Source organism: Magallana gigas, chromosome 6, assembly GCF_963853765.1.
Source record: "Magallana gigas chromosome 6, xbMagGiga1.1, whole genome shotgun sequence".
NCBI lineage: Eukaryota > Metazoa > Mollusca > Bivalvia > Ostreida > Ostreidae > Magallana > Magallana gigas.
This window is the reverse complement of record NC_088858.1, coordinates 42,945,417-42,962,905: the sequence shown is the minus strand read 5'-3', so window position 1 is coordinate 42,962,905 and position 17,489 is coordinate 42,945,417. Positions and strand designations below refer to the sequence as shown.

The window sequence follows — 17,489 nt, the reverse complement described above, 5'->3', positions numbered from 1 at the left end:
AAAGTTACACCTAGCGGGTTAGATGCGCGGACCTCGATGCAGTGGAATGGAGGATCAAGAAACGGGTAGGTTAAACTGATTAATTACTCAAACACAGTATGCTTTAAATCATTGGTTGTGCATTTACTTTTAATTCTCCATGAATGTGTGTAAAAATACCAAATACATTTTGCATCTTTATTAATTAACGTAGTAGCAAACTGGACAGAGGACATGCGCATTTCCTTTTTCGGGACTTTCTTGTCCAACCGCATGTGAAGGTACGTGTATTTTTTACGTATTACTTTGAAACTAAACAGGTCGTAACTGTATTTCATATAATTGAATCTGATGCATCAAGCCATGCATGCATGGTGTAGAAAATCGTTGAATGCACAATATACATTGTACATGGAATATAATGGCTCTGAAATTAAAGATGGGTTCGATCAGCTTCGTATACGGTATAGGATAATTTGACAGTTTGATGATCTATAAAATCATTTCTCGAAATGGGGACAAGTTGGTTCACAAATTTATGAACCACAGTATTGGGGGGGGGGGGTACTCTTTACCCAAGCCTTGACAATCTACTTGAATCCATGAAATGACCCACAGCGACTGATTTGCCATTAATTTGATTGAGTTGTTTTTAAATCAGTGGTAACAGTTTATCTGTTGGTGTCTTGGGTATAGGAGATTTCACCAATTGTAAGGCAATTAACTGGAATGCCCGTTTCCAAGAACCACTTACCCCCCCCCCCCCTTCCACCTTGTATTCCCGTTATCGCTTCTTAAAAAGAAATTACTAGTAATTAGATATTGCTTTGAGTTGACGGTTACATTATCAGAGACATATATATTGTGTTATTTACGTCTAATAATATTTAGTGGTCTCTAAATCCAGAACTATTACATTTAATTGTAGTTATTCAAAATAAATGCATGCATGCATTTTAATGTAATGTTGAGGGATTTTAGTAATATATGCTTTTTTGAGCTACACTGACACAGTAAGTAATTCACAGATAGTTTTTAATTTTTTATTAAAAAAAACATGTACCAATGAACAAATTCCCCAAAAGATGTTGTTGTTACAAATAATTCTATGAAATGCTTTCTTTGGTGGTTCGTGCAGGTTTATTTGGTAACAGATATTGCAAAAAAAAATTAGATAACTCACAAACGTGGGTTATGATATTTTTTCCTGCAATCATATGATAGCTACTTTATTAGCCAGTATGAACCCCCAAAAGATAGCAATTTACTGGTATTACTATTAGCTTATATGAACTTATAACTCATATGAGCTTTCTGATCACATTTTGGCTGGTGTTTGTACTGAGTGTTCATTCATCTAAAATTTTCACACTGAGTGACTTTTAACCAAACTTTGCACAAATTATATTTATGCAAAGTGCTTTGAAGTGTGTTTAAATGAAGGGCCATATACTCTCTGCCAAGGATATACATAATTAATTAAAAACGGAAACAAGTTGTTTGTTTTAAAAATATTCTTATCAAGAAATGAATAGCCAGCTGTTATAATAATTAAGCTTCTAGATATGAAATGGATTAAACTTTGTTTAAATCATGATCCCCAAGGGTCAGGTAGGGATCCTACAGGTGGTTCCAATTTACATGTACATGCACAATTTAGAAATAAATCAAATACGAGATTAATTTTTTTCCTTCTGATGAGCATGATTAAAAGATTGTAAATTTCTGAATTGACAGTTTAATAATCATGCAGAATTGTTAAGTATTGTTCTGCTGTTACCCCTGTTAGGTCCAATAGAGGCATGTGTTGGATGGGAGGGGTTGTCTATAAACATATGTAACATGTATGGCTTTATCTCCAAACCATTATAGTGACCAATTTCACTTATAAAAGTAAACTTGACAAAAAGCATATAAATTAGATTATTAAGAAAGAATAAAAAAAAGGTAGTCAGAAGGGGCCCTAATTTGGTTTAAAGCTTCTATTCAATTGCGAAGGACAAAACTTATTTTTGAAAAATTTAACTAGCATAGAAGCTCTCACTTAATTAAAAATTATATATAATTAAATGTACGTATTATATAGATTGATCAGCAATCTGCAGTTATATATATAGAAATATTTAAAGTAAAGTTAGGTAAGTTGTGAAATAATTGACATATGTTTAATTAACACCATCTGAAGATGTGCTCCTGCAATTTTCACTGAGATTTTGACAAGATTTGTTGATTGTTTTACTTTCTTTGATTTTGCATTAATACATGGAGAAAGGGAGATAATCCTTACACATTTCCTTGAAAAAAAAAATAAAATCCCCTTAATTACAGATACCTGGTATTTGTTTATTCACATATTAAAAACAAATATATGTTATATAAATATTCAATTAACTTGCAAAAACAACATTATGGTTTGATAAAATTATCAGAGTTATCACTAAGAACTTCAAAGAAAACTTTTACCAAAATGATATAGATTAATTTTGAATGCGCCATTTCACAAAATTGCCTTAAAATGACTGATTTTTCAGAACATTTTAAAACTTGTTTGCTTTGCTTTGCTGGTAGTGTCAAACATTTGCTACTTTTACCTCCGTTTTCTGTTTAGAGTTTATCAGAAACTCAATTTTGTTTGTATATGTGTTTATAAATTGTCAGTATAAGAGCTGTATAAGGGAATTAAATCAACTTTTTGCACACTCCTGAAAATTGACATGAAGATTACAACAAACTTTTTTTATTGTTTGCTAAAGATTTGGATTAATTAAAAAAATTGACTTGTTTTTTATAACAGCAATTTATAATAATTGTAGCATTATATTTTTCAGAAAGCAAGTTTAATCAAAATTTACATATCAACATGTACATCCCAATTACTGTAGTAAGTATTAATTATTTCCAAATATTAAACATCGTATTTAATGCAAATAACTCGATCTAGAGAGGAGTCTTATAATTTTAATTTTGAATCTTAACAAGCAAAAACCCTAAATTACTGCAAAAAACCCAAGGGGGGGGGGGGGGGGTAGGAGGAGGGATCGGGGTAACAGCAAGTACTGGTGAAATTTAAATGACAGATTGGTATGATTCATAGAAGAGATTAAGAGCCTGCGCTATTTATCCTTATGAAGGTCACCCTACCAAATGTTTATATACCTCATTTGATAATCTTACATCAGTTCATGCAGCTGAATTCTGTGCTCAAACAATGTATATAACTACTAGTACATTATGTATTAAAAAAAAAAAAAGCATGAGGTAAGACATTTTATTATACTTTCATGTTAAATACTGAAATCTGATTGGTTTAGATGCAGTTGATAATCCGTTCTATTACCCTCAGCGTTAGCAGCACACTTAGCCACGGGTAACACAACGAATTGTTACATGCATGTAAATTATGCGCGTACGGTTCGCCGTAGAATTCACTTAAAGCAGTAAAAAAGTCTCTAAAATTAAGACATTCAGTATAATAAAATAAATAGTGCCTGTTTGGGAAGATAACAGTTGAAATTGACACCCCTCGAAAACCATTGTCAACCTCCGCATCGCGTCGGTTGACAATGGTTTCTTCGGGGTGTCAATTTCAACTGTTACCCTCCCAAACAGGCACTATTTATATAATGCGCATCATCATTCATTTATATACTTGTACGGCCTATATAGTATATTATTATTTTTAAGTATTTGAGTTGTCATTCAATGCACTAAGATATGTTGAACACATGCAGTTTCCCTTGTTAAAAATAAATATATTTAAGTACACAAAGCAACATAATTCAAACTGGCTGAATAGAGATTTGATTTTCTTATAGTACATGTACATGTAATACCAAAAACAAATCTGTAAAAATATTACCTTGTTGACATTAAATTATTTAGCTTTAATTAAGTTGTACGTAATTAAGTGTGAGAAAGCTTAATTTATAATTATTCTGCCATATACATGTATAGTTCTTTGTAAATGTGTAATACATGGAAATCACTGGCTCAGGTGTACATGTATCTTATGTAATATATGTTATCATTCAGCTATAATAGCACTAGCTCACAGTGATGTGATGTACGTAATAATTTTAACTGGTTCAGTTGTAATTGTAATATGATGTACTGTAACCAATCACTGCATGCATGTTGAACAGAATTTCTGTATTATATATTTTCTGTAAGCTCTTGGCTAGATGTTACTATAATATGTTATGTAATTAATGTAATGACTTGTTAAGCTGTATAATTGTAATGTACAGAAATATAGACTGCAATTATATATATTTGGTATAGTAAATGTAATTGTGCTATAATATATTTTTATCTCAGGTCAGGATGTAATAATTAATGTATATTATAGTAATGTTATATCATAAGTTCATCTGCAATAGTAATAATTATGTCATAAATACTGTACTGTATATATATAATTAATGGTTCTGCTGTAACTGCTGTATGCATTGAACCTTATAATCTCAGGGCCATGCAGATGATAATTCCTGTAAAGTTAGTAATGCTATATTTAGTTCGGCTTTAATTATACATGTGAGTTAATGTGTTATTATCAATGGTTCGGTTGCTATTGTAATGTAATATAATAAAAAAAACTGTTTCATTTGTAACTCAATGTTATGTACAGTTCTGTATAACCACTCTGTCATGCAATGTAATCATTGATTCAGCTGTAATTGTAATATATGTTCTACATAATTAGGATAACTTTAACTTTTAAATGATCTGTAATTTTTCAGTCTGGACAGCTGTGATCGACTTTGTGATGTACTGTAATCACTTGGCGATGTTATTTATAAACTGTAATACTTGGTCAGCTAGCTGTTACTAGCTAGCTATTGCATGGTCAACTGACACTATGATAATATACTAATCTATAATCTCTAGGTCAGCTGTAATTTTTTAATGACATACCATTTTAAAACATTTAATATTACTTATTTAGCTATAATAAGATTTCAATGTGCTGTAATCATTTTGTTGGCTGTATCAGGTTAATTTATTGTGATTACTAATTTGTAAGACATACAGCTAGGCGCAAGTGTTGTGCTCTTATTTCTTAGTCATAAATATGTTATACTGTTTATGATTGTATTGTATACATGTATACCTGTCAGTCAGTAGTGTTATAAATTTTTATTTGTTGGATTGAATCGATAACTAGCAATTAAGAAGTCTTATATTTTTTGTCAATAAAATTAAAAGAATTTAATTTTTAAGTCACTTTAATCTTAACTCAATCTTTGATGGTAGAGGGCAACAAAACATAAATGTTTAGAGATTATTATTACTGCAGTTAAAGATATATACATCATCGGATGTTAAAGTCTTCTACATATGATTACCTTGCAATACCTGTATCAGCAAATAATTATAGGCTCAATTTAAGGCAGTAGTACAATTAAAAGCATATTACAGGAAGAGAAATACATGTAATCTGGTAGATTAAATTTCTCATATGAGTACAAGTGCATTTGTGTTTCCTGGAATGATATTGGTTTACATGATTTGTATGTCCTCTTCTCTTTAGACCTGAAAGAAGGGGAAAAAGTGATCAGAAAAAAAAACACTAAAAGGAAAGTGACAATGAAAAGATATGAATAATTTGAAAAAAAGAAAAATATATGCCCCGGGTGAGGATCGAACTCACGACCTTCAGATCGCTCTTTTGTGTGATTATGAGACTGACGCGCTACCTACTGCGCTACCGAGGCACTTATTCGACCATCTGAAAAGTACCAATTTGTATCAGAGACATACGTATATGTCTCTGTTTGTATGTAATGCTTTGAGAACGTTTATTGATTATTAATCTTCTCAATCAAAAGTATTCTGAATTGCTTGGAGAACTGATAAATGTACCACCAAAGGTTCAATGATTCGCGAATCTATTTTCAGATTGAAGAACGCTTTGGTTGTCCCCCGGAAATCACCTCTATATTTATCGCTTACCATGCTTACATCATGTACATATAATAAGGTAAAATTCAAGATCTTGTAAACAGGTTAAGCAGTTGGTAAAATAATGTCGCTCTAATTTGTTTCAGTAGAACTGAAGAGAGACTTTGTCTTAAGGCCGAAAAAATATGCCTTACTTAAACTATACAGTAGGCCTATTTAACATTTACCTCGCTAAAGGCCCTAAAGTTAACGTTATATAGATAACTTTAAGATAAATGGAGGTAGATGTAATTTGAGGACTATTTTCTTAAAAAATAGGAATACAGAACTTATTCAATCATAGTTGACCATTTTCTAGAAATAATCCTGCATAATTGTACAGAGAAGTAAGCTTTTATCGTAACGGCTTCAATTTTTCCACCGAACATCGGGTTCGTTCTGGATGTTTTTGTATAGGCGATAATCTTAAAATAGTCTAATGATGTACTCTTCCCAACCGGAACTTCGCAAGCACCTGAATATCCATAACTTCTCATTACGATGTTGTTTATCCTAAAGTTGCATTTTCTACCTTTTGGACGATGAAGAAGCTTATTTTCTAATTTATATCGTCAACTAAGTGAAGTCAATGTTTACAATATATAAAAATGTTGAACGTATCATATTCTACTCTTTGGTATGTAAGTAGCCCGCGTAGCTCAGTCGGTAGAGCATCAGACTTTTAATCTGAGGGTCTTGGGTTCGAGTCCCAACGTGGGCGAATTCTTTTGTGCCTGTTAACAACCTTTATTACATCTATTTTTTTTTAAAATTCTTGTATAGAGTCTGAAAAATTCGTATAAACGACCTAGGAACTACAGTTATGTTGCAATTATAACGTTTAATGTGCAAGTACTGAAGTAGTCTTGCATCGCAATTGTGGAGGCGAACTTGATGTGTTACCCGTAAAATCAGAGGCACTTTAAGTCACAACATGTATAGTAAATTTAAAAAAAAATCGTTTAAAAAAGTAGTACAGAACGTATTCGGAAACAGAAGATTAGTTAGTCCAAAAACTAGCGCAAGTTTTTGGACACTTATGAATACATACTATACTCTGTCCCAAGATATTTTGGATTCACGTTTGGACGATTTTTAATAAAAATACACTTACCTGTGAAAGAAGTGCAATTGAAATAGTTGAAAGGGATATTTTCCAAGATAATTTCATTGACACATTATCATCTTTCACTCGGAAAAATTCACAGGAACGAAAACAGATTCCTTACGGAGATTTATAATGGGGAATGTTTACATCTTTTCTCCATTCGGAATACACTCGGAATACATCGCGCAATATTTCAACGTTATCATCCGGGCTTACTGCAATGCAAAATCTACGTAGACATCACATTTTTTAGCATTGTATTGAAACCTGATAAGCTAACAGGGGCGTTTTGACTGAGAAATCTTGGAAATTTTTCATACTTTTGAATGAACATCGTTTGGATCCTGAGGTATTTATAAATATTAAACAATTAAGCCAAACGTGAATCCAAAATATCTTGGGACAGAGTATAGTATATTTCATAATAGAATAGGAAATAAGCGTGTTGATTACATGTCTTTAAATTATCATATTATATATAATCAAGTTAGAATTGACATCGACGGTATCGCGAGAATTTTTTTTAGAGGGAAATATCTTCCATGTTAGATAACCAAATTTGAATCAGAGGTCTAAGCAAACAGAACTTAAAAAAAAACCAATTTTTGATTTACCTGACATTATAAAAATACACGACATGCTGTTCTGTTAACGTCAAAATACGTGTCGGCCATTTAAAAAAGGATGTGAACTTCGATACGTAAACGAATGAGTTTTGTTGATAAGAATTCTGCTAAACTATTTGAATAAGTAGTCTGTTGTACTTTACTTTGGTGGTTTTGTAGCCTAAATAAAAAGTGATCGCCCACGTTGGGACTCGAACCCAAGACCCTCAGATTAAAAGTCTGATGCTCTACCGACTGAGCTACGCTGGCTATATGAATACAGAATAGACGTACGGGTGGACGTATATTTTTTGTTGATGTATTGGTATTGCATAAAAGTTGATTGAATGTCAGTGTTCTTCCACACATTACCAAAGGTTGAATGACTCAAGGAAAAGAGAATCCATATCCAGATTTCTGATTGTGTGTGGACTTGCGAGTTTAAGGGTTGATAGATTTACAATTTCTTTTTCGATGTCAGTTAGGGTCATTTGAACAATATGCCCCACTTTAATTATTTCACAGCATATATACTTGGCAGATGGTGTTTAAAACACAGTCAAACGACTGATCCTAACAGATGAGGGCAAAGGATGTCTTTGATAAAAGAATTAAACAAAAAGAGAGGATCAACCTCCGGCGGGACTCGAACCCGCAATCCCCGGCTTAGGAGGCCGATGCCTTATCCATTGGGCCACGGAGGCGGTTGGCATTGATGTGTTTATGGTGACATTTAAGGGTGTGAACGAAAAGAACTTTGAAATTTGACCTTTAGTGTGCTGCAGTTGAAGGTTTTAGGTACCACAGATTGATTTGACATGTTCTTACTTGGGTAGGATAAGAGAATGATTTGCTCTATGACATGTAACAGGACCCCAACCCATATAGACTTGCGTCGCAGAACTGTGGTTGACATAAAACGAAAGATAACGGAATCAGGTACGCGGTATGGTCGTACCTTTACAACGTGATTAATTGTTATCAAATTTGTGAAGTATCAGTTGGAAGGATTTTGGGGTCATTGTAAAAAAGTTTGCCCCGGGTGAGGATCGAACTCACGACCTTCAGATCGCTCTTTTATGTGATTATGAGACTGACGCGCTACCTACTGCGCTACCGAGGCTCTCTGTATTTTATAATAGAGACTAGAGGTGGATCCTAGATGTGAAGAATTCTATCATGTACGTACCCCAAGTGAAAGAAATGTCACCTTTACATTGCATCAACTTCATACAGAAGTTTGTTATTACTCACTGTAAATGACAGGTTACACAAAGCCAGTGATTAGTTATGTTTTTGCAACCGTGATTAACGTTCATACCAATATTCTAAAGGAACTTTAACCTTTTTTTGGACGTACACATCTCCGTGGCTTGTAATTGATGTAAGTGATGTGTTGAACAAGGTGTTTCATTTGACAGTTGTAGATGATTAAAGTTGTGTTTTTCAAAACAATCTCGTAGTACAGCAAGAGATCAAAAAGAGGTTTTACCATAAGGAAAGGTAGTGCAAAGTGTGAAGAAAAAGGTCTGGAGAATCCGGGTATCGATCCCGGTACCTCTCACATGCAAAGCGAGCGCTCTACCATCTGAGCTAATCCCCCTTGATTTCAAAAGGAGTTTGCAATGGGCAGTAAAGAGAGGGGAAAAATGATGAAAGGTATTTTACCCAATATTCAAGAAGAAAACGCTAAATTTCTGAGATTCGGTACATTTGTAAAACGTACCATATATATTTTAAAAAGTGACAATGTTTCAGCTCTGCAGTAGCCAAATTGTAAAGGTGGTCACATCGTTTCATGATTTGATAGTTGTGTTCGATTCTGATTGTAGAAAATTTAATTTTGACCATTAATTTGGGGACGCGGTTACTTTCAAAAGCTACTATTACTAATACTGCTGCACTACATCTATTACTACAGTAAAACACGGTTATAGCGAACACACTTATAATGACTTGCCGCTTACAGCAAAGTGGTTTTCAATCTCCATGATTATATACTACGTTGTAAACTTGACGGATACAACAAATTTCGCTTATAACGAAGTAGAATCACCCTCCCCTGGCACTTCATCTTTAGCTTGTTAACTGTACTAAGGTACAAGTAAATATCAATTGTTTGCCAAAAAATGAAATTTGCAATTCATTTCACCGGTACATATGTCGTGACGATAGATGTCAGCTATTCAGGAAAGGACTGAACTAAAAGAGTCGATTAATCAGTGGACTTTTCAAGCATTATGAATGAATTACTGTGATGTTTTATGTATATCATATATTGTAATAGAAGAAATTGTTCAAATATGAATTATCAATGCTGCATTTTGTCCTCCTTGTATATTTTGTTTGAATGTCTGTCGTTATTTCTGAACGTCTGTTTTGATAGGTAAACGAATGAGTTTTGTTGATAAGAATTCCGCCAAACTATTTGACAAGTGGTTTGTTGTACTTTACCTTGGTGGTTTTATAGCTTAAATAAAAAGTGATCGCCCACGTTGGGACTCGAACCCAAGACCCTCAGATTAAAAGTCTGATGCTCTACCGACTGAGCTACGCGGGCTATATAAATATATTAGAATAGACGTACGGGTGGACGCATATTTTTTGTTGATGTATTGGTATTGCATAAAAGTTGATTGAATGTCAGTGTTCTTCCACACATTACCAAAGGTTGAATGACTCAAGGAAAAGAGAATCCATATCCAGATTTTTGATTGTGTGTGGACTTGCGAGTTTAAGGGTTGATAGATTTACAATTTCTTTTTCGATGTCAGTTAGGGTCATTTGAACAATATGCCCCACTTTATTTCACAGCATATATACTTGGCAGATGGTGTTTAAAACACAGTCAAACGACTGATCCTAACAGATGAGGGCAAAGGATGTCTTTGATAAAAGAATTAAAAAAAAAAGAGGATCAACCTCCGGCGGGACTCGAACCCGCAATCCCCGGCTTAGGAGGCCGATGCCTTATCCATTGGGCCACGGAGGCGGTTGGCATTGATGTGTTTATGGTGACATTTAAGGGTGTGAACGAAAAGAACTTTGAAATTTGACCTTTAGTGTGCTGCAGTTGAAGGTTTTAGGTACCACAGATTGATTTGACATGTTCTTACTTGGGTAGGATAAGAGAATGATTTGCTCTATGACATGTAACAGGACCCCAACCCATATAGACTTGCGTCGCAGAACTGTGGTTGACATAAAACGAAAGATAACGGAATCAGGTACGCGGTATGGTCGTACCTTTACAACGTGATTAATTGTTATCAAATTTGTGAAGTATCAGTTGGAAGGATTTTGGGGTCATTGTAAAAAAGTTTGCCCCGGGTGAGGATCGAACTCACGACCTTCAGATCGCTCTTTTATGTGATTATGAGACTGACGCGCTACCTACTGCGCTACCGAGGCTCTCTGTATTTTATAATAGAGACTAGAGGTGGATCCTAGATGTGAAGAATTCTATCATGTACGTACCTCAAGTGAAAGAAATGTCACCTTTACATTGCATCAACTTCATACAGAAGTTTGTTATTACTCACTGTAAATGACAGGTTACACAAAGCCAGTGATTAGTTATGTTTTTGCAACCGTGATTAACGTTCATACCAATATTCTAAAGGAACTTTAACCTTTTTTTGGACGTACACATCTCCGTGGCTTGTAATTGATGTAAGTGATGTGTTGAACAAGGTGTTTCATTTGACAGTTGTAGATGATTAAAGTTGTGTTTTTCAAAACAATCTCGTAGTACAGCAAGAGATCAAAAAGAGGTTTTACCATAAGGAAAGGTAGTGCAAAGTGTGAAGAAAAAGGTCTGGAGAATCCGGGTATCGATCCCAGTACCTCTCACATGCAAAGCGAGCGCTCTACCATCTGAGCTAATCCCCCTTGATTTCAAAAGGAGTTTGCAATGGGCAGTAAAGAGAGGGGAAAAATGATGAAAGGTATTTTACCCAATATTCAAGAAGAAAACGCTAAATTTCTGAGATTCGGTACATTTGTAAAACGTACCATATATATTTTAAAAAGTGACAATGTTTCAGCTCTGCAGTAGCCAAATTGTAAAGGTGGTCACATCGTTTCATGATTTGATAGTTGTGTTCGATTCTGATTGTAGAAAATTTAATTTTGACCGTTAATTTGGGGACGCGGTTACTTTCAAAAGCTACTATTACTAATACTGCTGCACTACATCTATTACTACAGTAAAACACGGTTATAGCGAACACACTTATAATGACTTGCCGCTTACAGCAAAGTGGTTTTCAATCTCCATGATTATATACTATGTTGTAAACTTGACGGATACAACAAATTTCGCTTATAACGAAGTAGAATCACCCTCCCCTGGCACTTCATCTTTAGCTTGTTAACTGTACTAAGGTACAAGTAAATATCAATTGTTTGCCAAAAAATGAAATTTGCAATTCATTTCACCGGTACATATGTCGTGACGATAGATGTCAGCTATTCAGGAAAGGACTGAACTAAAAGAGTCGATTAATCAGTGGACTTTTCAAGCATTATGAATGAATTACTGTGATGTTTTATGTATATCATATATTGTTATAGAAGAAATTGTTCAAATATGAATTATCAATGCTGCATTTTGTCCTCCTTGTATATTTTGTTTGAATGTCTGTCGTTATTTCTGAACGTCTGTTTTGATAAGTAAACGAATGAGTTTTGTTGATAAGAATTCCGCCAAACTATTTGACAAGTGGTTTGTTGTACTTTACCTTGGTGGTTTTATAGCTTAAATAAAAAGTGATCGCCCACGTTGGGACTCGAACCCAAGACCCTCAGATTAAAAGTCTGATGCTCTACCGACTGAGCTACGCGGGCTATATAAGTACATTAGAATAGACGTACGGGTGGACGTATATTTTTTGTTGATGTATTGGTATTGCATAAAAGTTGATTGAATGTCAGTGTTCTTCCACACATTACCAAAGGTTGAATGACTCAAGGAAAAGAGAATCCATATCCAGATTTCTGATTGTGTGTGGACTTGCGAGTTTAAGGGTTGATAGATTTACAATTTCTTTTTCGATGTCAGTTAGGGTCATTTGAACAATATGCCCCACTTTATTTCACAGCATATATACTTGGCAGATGGTGTTTAAAACACAGTCAAACGACTGATCCTAACAGATGAGGGCAAAGGATGTCTTTGATAAAAGAATTAAAAAAAAAAGAGGATCAACCTCCGGCGGGACTCGAACCCGCAATCCCCGGCTTAGGAGGCCGATGCCTTATCCATTGGGCCACGGAGGCGGTTGGCATTGATGTGTTTATGGTGACATTTAAGGGTGTGAACGAAAAGAACTTTGAAATTTGACCTTTAGTGTGCTGCAGTTGAAGGTTTTAGGTACCACAGATTGATTTGACATGTTCTTACTTGGGTAGGATAAGAGAATGATTTGCTCTATGACATGTAACAGGACCCCAACCCATATAGACTTGCGTCGCAGAACTGTGGTTGACATAAAACGAAAGATAACGGAATCAGGTACGCGGTATGGTCGTACCTTTACAACGTGATTAATTGTTATCAAATTTGTGAAGTATCAGTTGGAAGGATTTTGGGGTCATTGTAAAAAAGTTTGCCCCGGGTGAGGATCGAACTCACGACCTTCAGATCGCTCTTTTATGTGATTATGAGACTGACGCGCTACCTACTGCGCTACCGAGGCTCTCTGTATTTTATAATAGAGACTAGAGGTGGATCCTAGATGTGAAGAATTCTATCATGTACGTACCTCAAGTGAAAGAAATGTCACCTTTACATTGCATCAACTTCATACAGAAGTTTGTTATTACTCACTGTAAATGACAGGTTATACAAAGCCAGTGATTAGTTATGTTTTTGCAACCGTGATTAACGTTCATACCAATATTCTAAAGGAACTTTAACCTTTTTTTGGACGTACACATCTCCGTGGCTTGTAATTGATGTAAGTGATGTGTTGAACAAGGTGTTTCATTTGACAGTTGTAGATGATTAAAGTTGTGTTTTTCAAAACAATCTCGTAGTACAGCAAGAGATCAAAAAGAGGTTTTACCATAAGGAAAGGTAGTGCAAAGGGTGAAGAAAAAGGTCTGGAGAATCCGGGTATCGATCCCGGTACCTCTCACATGCAAAGCGAGCGCTCTACCATCTGAGCTAATCCCCCTTGATTTCAAAAGGAGTTTGCAATGGGCAGAAAAGAGAGGGGAAAAATGGTGAAAGGTATTTTACCCAATATTTAAGAAGAAAACGCTAAATTTCTGAGATTCGGTACATTTGTAAAACGTACCATATATATTTTAAAAAGTGACAATGTTTCAGCTCTGCAGTAGCCAAATTGTAAAGGTGGTCACATCGTTTCATGATTTGATAGTTGTGTTCGATTCTGATTGTAGAAAATTTAATTTTGACCGTTAATTTGGGGACGCGGTTACTTTCAAAAGCTACTATTACTAATACTGCTGCACTACATCTATTACTACAGTAAAACACGGTTATAGCGAACACACTTATAATGACTTGCCGCTTACAGCAAAGTGGTTTTCAATCTCCATGATTATATACTATGTTGTAAACTTGACGGATACAACAAATTTCGCTTATAACGAAGTAGAATCACCCTCCCCTGGCACTTCATCTTTAGCTTGTTAACTGTACTAAGGTACAAGTAAATATCAATTGTTTGCCAAAAAATGAAATTTGCAATTCATTTCACCGGTACATATGTCGTGACGATAGATGTCAGCTATTCAGGAAAGGACTGAACTAAAAGAGTCGATTAATCAGTGGACTTTTCAAGCATTATGAATGAATTACTGTGATGTTTTATGTATATCATATATTGTTATAGAAGAAATTGTTCAAATATGAATTATCAATGCTGCATTTTGTCCTCCTTGTATATTTTGTTTGAATGTCTGTCGTTATTTCTGAACGTCTGTTTTGATAAGTAAACGAATGAGTTTTGTTGATAAGAATTCCGCCAAACTATTTGACAAGTGGTTTGTTGTACTTTACCTTGGTGGTTTTATAGCCTAAATAAAAAGTGATCGCCCACGTTGGGACTCGAACCCAAGACCCTCAGATTAAAAGTCTGATGCTCTACCGACTGAGCTACGCGGGCTATATAAATACATCAGAATAGACGTACGGGTGGACGTATATTTTTTGTTGATGTATTGGTATTGCATAAAAGTTGATTGAATGTCAGTGTTCTTCCACACATTACCAAAGGTTGAATGACTCAAGGAAAAGAGAATCCATATCCAGATTTCTGATTGTGTGTGGACTTGCGAGTTTAAGGGTTGATAGATTTACAATTTCTTTTTCGATGTCAGTTAGGGTCATTTGAACAATATGCCCCACTTTATTTCACAGCATATATACTTGGCAGATGGTGTTTAAAACACAGTCAAACGACTGATCCTAACAGATGAGGGCAAAGGATGTCTTTGATAAAAGAATTAAAAAAAAAAGAGGATCAACCTCCGGCGGGACTCGAACCCGCAATCCCCGGCTTAGGAGGCCGATGCCTTATCCATTGGGCCACGGAGGCGGTTGGCATTGATGTGTTTATGGTGACATTTAAGGGTGTGAACGAAAAGAACTTTGAAATTTGACCTTTAGTGTGCTGCAGTTGAAGGTTTTAGGTACCACAGATTGATTTGACATGTTCTTACTTGGGTAGGATAAGAGAATGATTTGCTCTATGACATGTAACAGGACCCCAACCCATATAGACTTGCGTCGCAGAACTGTGGTTGACATAAAACGAAAGATAACGGAATCAGGTACGCGGTATGGTCGTACCTTTACAACGTGATTAATTGTTATCAAATTTGTGAAGTATCAGTTGGAAGGATTTTGGGGTCATTGTAAAAAAGTTTGCCCCGGGTGAGGATCGAACTCACGACCTTCAGATCGCTCTTTTATGTGATTATGAGACTGACGCGCTACCTACTGCGCTACCGAGGCTCTCTGTATTTTATAATAGAGACTAGAGGTGGATCCTAGATGTGAAGAATTCTATCATGTACGTACCTCAAGTGAAAGAAATGTCACCTTTACATTGCATCAACTTCATACAGAAGTTTGTTATTACTCACTGTAAATGACAGGTTATACAAAGCCAGTGATTAGTTATGTTTTTGCAACCGTGATTAACGTTCATACCAATATTCTAAAGGAACTTTAACCTTTTTTTGGACGTACACATCTCCGTGGCTTGTAATTGATGTAAGTGATGTGTTGAACAAGGTGTTTCATTTGACAGTTGTAGATGATTAAAGTTGTGTTTTTCAAAACAATCTCGTAGTACAGCAAGAGATCAAAAAGAGGTTTTACCATAAGGAAAGGTAGTGCAAAGGGTGAAGAAAAAGGTCTGGAGAATCCGGGTATCGATCCCGGTACCTCTCACATGCAAAGCGAGCGCTCTACCATCTGAGCTAATCCCCCTTGATTTCAAAAGGAGTTTGCAATGGGCAGAAAAGAGAGGGGAAAAATGGTGAAAGGTATTTTACCCAATATTTAAGAAGAAAACGCTAAATTTCTGAGATTCGGTACATTTGTAAAACGTACCATATATATTTTAAAAAGTGACAATGTTTCAGCTCTGCAGTAGCCAAATTGTAAAGGTGGTCACATCGTTTCATGATTTGATAGTTGTGTTCGATTCTGATTGTAGAAAATTTAATTTTGACCGTTAATTTGGGGACGCGGTTACTTTCAAAAGCTACTATTACTAATACTGCTGCACTACATCTATTACTACAGTAAAACACGGTTATAGCGAACACACTTATAATGACTTGCCGCTTACAGCAAAGTGGTTTTCAATCTCCATGATTATATACTATGTTGTAAACTTGACGGATACAACAAATTTCGCTTATAACGAAGTAGAATCACCCTCCCCTGGCACTTCATCTTTAGCTTGTTAACTGTACTAAGGTACAAGTAAATATCAATTGTTTGCCAAAAAATGAAATTTGCAATTCATTTCACCGGTACATATGTCGTGACGATAGATGTCAGCTATTCAGGAAAGGACTGAACTAAAAGAGTCGATTAATCAGTGGACTTTTCAAGCATTATGAATGAATTACTGTGATGTTTTATGTATATCATATATTGTTATAGAAGAAATTGTTCAAATATGAATTATCAATGCTGCATTTTGTCCTCCTTGTATATTTTGTTTGAATGTCTGTCGTTATTTCTGAACGTCTGTTTTGATAAGTAAACGAATGAGTTTTGTTGATAAGAATTCCGCCAAACTATTTGACAAGTGGTTTGTTGTACTTTACCTTGGTGGTTTTATAGCCTAAATAAAAAGTGATCGCCCACGTTGGGACTCGAACCCAAGACCCTCAGATTAAAAGTCTGATGCTCTACCGACTGAGCTACGCGGGCTATATAAATACATCAGAATAGACGTACGGGTGGACGTATATTTTTTGTTGATGTATTGGTATTGCATAAAAGTTGATTGAATGTCAGTGTTCTTCCACACATTACCAAAGGTTGAATGACTCAAGGAAAAGAGAATCCATATCCAGATTTCTGATTGCGTGTGGACTTGCTAGTTTAAGGGTTGATAGATTTACAATTTCTTTTTCGACGTCAGTTAGGGTTATTTGAACAATATGCCCCACTTTATTTCACGGCATATATACTTGGCAGATGGTGTTTAAAACACAGTCAAACGACTGATCCTAACAGATGAGGGCAAAGGATGTCTTTGATAAAAGTATTAAAAAAAATGATGATCAACCTCCGGCGGGACTCGAACCCGCAATCCCCGGCTTAGGAGGCCGATGCCTTATCCATTGGGCCACGGAGGCGG

The 17,489-nt window shown here is 35.3% G+C and overlaps 20 non-coding genes across 20 annotated transcripts; 1 reads left to right on the top strand and 19 right to left on the bottom strand.

Moving 5' to 3' along the window:
• Window positions 1-5,604: 5,604 nt before the first annotated feature.
• Window positions 5,605-5,693, bottom strand: Trnam-cau (transfer RNA methionine (anticodon CAU)). Its single transcript is given in 2 exon segments — window positions 5,605-5,640; window positions 5,657-5,693. It is a non-coding gene; the product is annotated as a tRNA-Met (tRNA).
• Window positions 5,694-6,567: 874 nt separating this feature from the next.
• Window positions 6,568-6,640, top strand: Trnak-uuu (transfer RNA lysine (anticodon UUU)). The gene has a single exon. It is a non-coding gene; the product is annotated as a tRNA-Lys (tRNA).
• Window positions 6,641-7,829: 1,189 nt separating this feature from the next.
• On the bottom strand, window positions 7,830-7,902 carry Trnak-uuu (transfer RNA lysine (anticodon UUU)). The gene has a single exon. It is a non-coding gene; the product is annotated as a tRNA-Lys (tRNA).
• Window positions 7,903-8,263: 361 nt separating this feature from the next.
• Window positions 8,264-8,336, bottom strand: Trnar-ccu (transfer RNA arginine (anticodon CCU)). Its single transcript has one exon. It is a non-coding gene; the product is annotated as a tRNA-Arg (tRNA).
• A 330-nt stretch (window positions 8,337-8,666) lies between these two features.
• On the bottom strand, window positions 8,667-8,755 carry Trnam-cau (transfer RNA methionine (anticodon CAU)). The gene is given in 2 exon segments: window positions 8,667-8,702; window positions 8,719-8,755. It is a non-coding gene; the product is annotated as a tRNA-Met (tRNA).
• A 407-nt stretch (window positions 8,756-9,162) lies between these two features.
• On the bottom strand, window positions 9,163-9,235 carry Trnaa-ugc (transfer RNA alanine (anticodon UGC)). The gene has a single exon. It is a non-coding gene; the product is annotated as a tRNA-Ala (tRNA).
• Window positions 9,236-10,119: 884 nt separating this feature from the next.
• Window positions 10,120-10,192, bottom strand: Trnak-uuu (transfer RNA lysine (anticodon UUU)). Its single transcript has one exon. It is a non-coding gene; the product is annotated as a tRNA-Lys (tRNA).
• Window positions 10,193-10,551: 359 nt separating this feature from the next.
• Window positions 10,552-10,624, bottom strand: Trnar-ccu (transfer RNA arginine (anticodon CCU)). Its single transcript has one exon. It is a non-coding gene; the product is annotated as a tRNA-Arg (tRNA).
• Window positions 10,625-10,954: 330 nt separating this feature from the next.
• Trnam-cau (transfer RNA methionine (anticodon CAU)) lies at window positions 10,955-11,043 on the bottom strand. Its single transcript is given in 2 exon segments — window positions 10,955-10,990; window positions 11,007-11,043. It is a non-coding gene; the product is annotated as a tRNA-Met (tRNA).
• Window positions 11,044-11,450: 407 nt separating this feature from the next.
• Trnaa-ugc (transfer RNA alanine (anticodon UGC)) lies at window positions 11,451-11,523 on the bottom strand. Its single transcript has one exon. It is a non-coding gene; the product is annotated as a tRNA-Ala (tRNA).
• An 884-nt stretch (window positions 11,524-12,407) lies between these two features.
• Window positions 12,408-12,480, bottom strand: Trnak-uuu (transfer RNA lysine (anticodon UUU)). The gene has a single exon. It is a non-coding gene; the product is annotated as a tRNA-Lys (tRNA).
• Window positions 12,481-12,839: 359 nt separating this feature from the next.
• Window positions 12,840-12,912, bottom strand: Trnar-ccu (transfer RNA arginine (anticodon CCU)). Its single transcript has one exon. It is a non-coding gene; the product is annotated as a tRNA-Arg (tRNA).
• Window positions 12,913-13,242: 330 nt separating this feature from the next.
• Window positions 13,243-13,331, bottom strand: Trnam-cau (transfer RNA methionine (anticodon CAU)). Its single transcript is given in 2 exon segments — window positions 13,243-13,278; window positions 13,295-13,331. It is a non-coding gene; the product is annotated as a tRNA-Met (tRNA).
• A 407-nt stretch (window positions 13,332-13,738) lies between these two features.
• On the bottom strand, window positions 13,739-13,811 carry Trnaa-ugc (transfer RNA alanine (anticodon UGC)). The gene has a single exon. It is a non-coding gene; the product is annotated as a tRNA-Ala (tRNA).
• Window positions 13,812-14,695: 884 nt separating this feature from the next.
• On the bottom strand, window positions 14,696-14,768 carry Trnak-uuu (transfer RNA lysine (anticodon UUU)). Its single transcript has one exon. It is a non-coding gene; the product is annotated as a tRNA-Lys (tRNA).
• A 359-nt stretch (window positions 14,769-15,127) lies between these two features.
• Trnar-ccu (transfer RNA arginine (anticodon CCU)) lies at window positions 15,128-15,200 on the bottom strand. The gene has a single exon. It is a non-coding gene; the product is annotated as a tRNA-Arg (tRNA).
• Window positions 15,201-15,530: 330 nt separating this feature from the next.
• Trnam-cau (transfer RNA methionine (anticodon CAU)) lies at window positions 15,531-15,619 on the bottom strand. Its single transcript is given in 2 exon segments — window positions 15,531-15,566; window positions 15,583-15,619. It is a non-coding gene; the product is annotated as a tRNA-Met (tRNA).
• Window positions 15,620-16,026: 407 nt separating this feature from the next.
• On the bottom strand, window positions 16,027-16,099 carry Trnaa-ugc (transfer RNA alanine (anticodon UGC)). Its single transcript has one exon. It is a non-coding gene; the product is annotated as a tRNA-Ala (tRNA).
• Window positions 16,100-16,983: 884 nt separating this feature from the next.
• Window positions 16,984-17,056, bottom strand: Trnak-uuu (transfer RNA lysine (anticodon UUU)). Its single transcript has one exon. It is a non-coding gene; the product is annotated as a tRNA-Lys (tRNA).
• A 358-nt stretch (window positions 17,057-17,414) lies between these two features.
• On the bottom strand, window positions 17,415-17,487 carry Trnar-ccu (transfer RNA arginine (anticodon CCU)). The gene has a single exon. It is a non-coding gene; the product is annotated as a tRNA-Arg (tRNA).
• Between the last annotated feature and the right edge of the window lie 2 nt (window positions 17,488-17,489).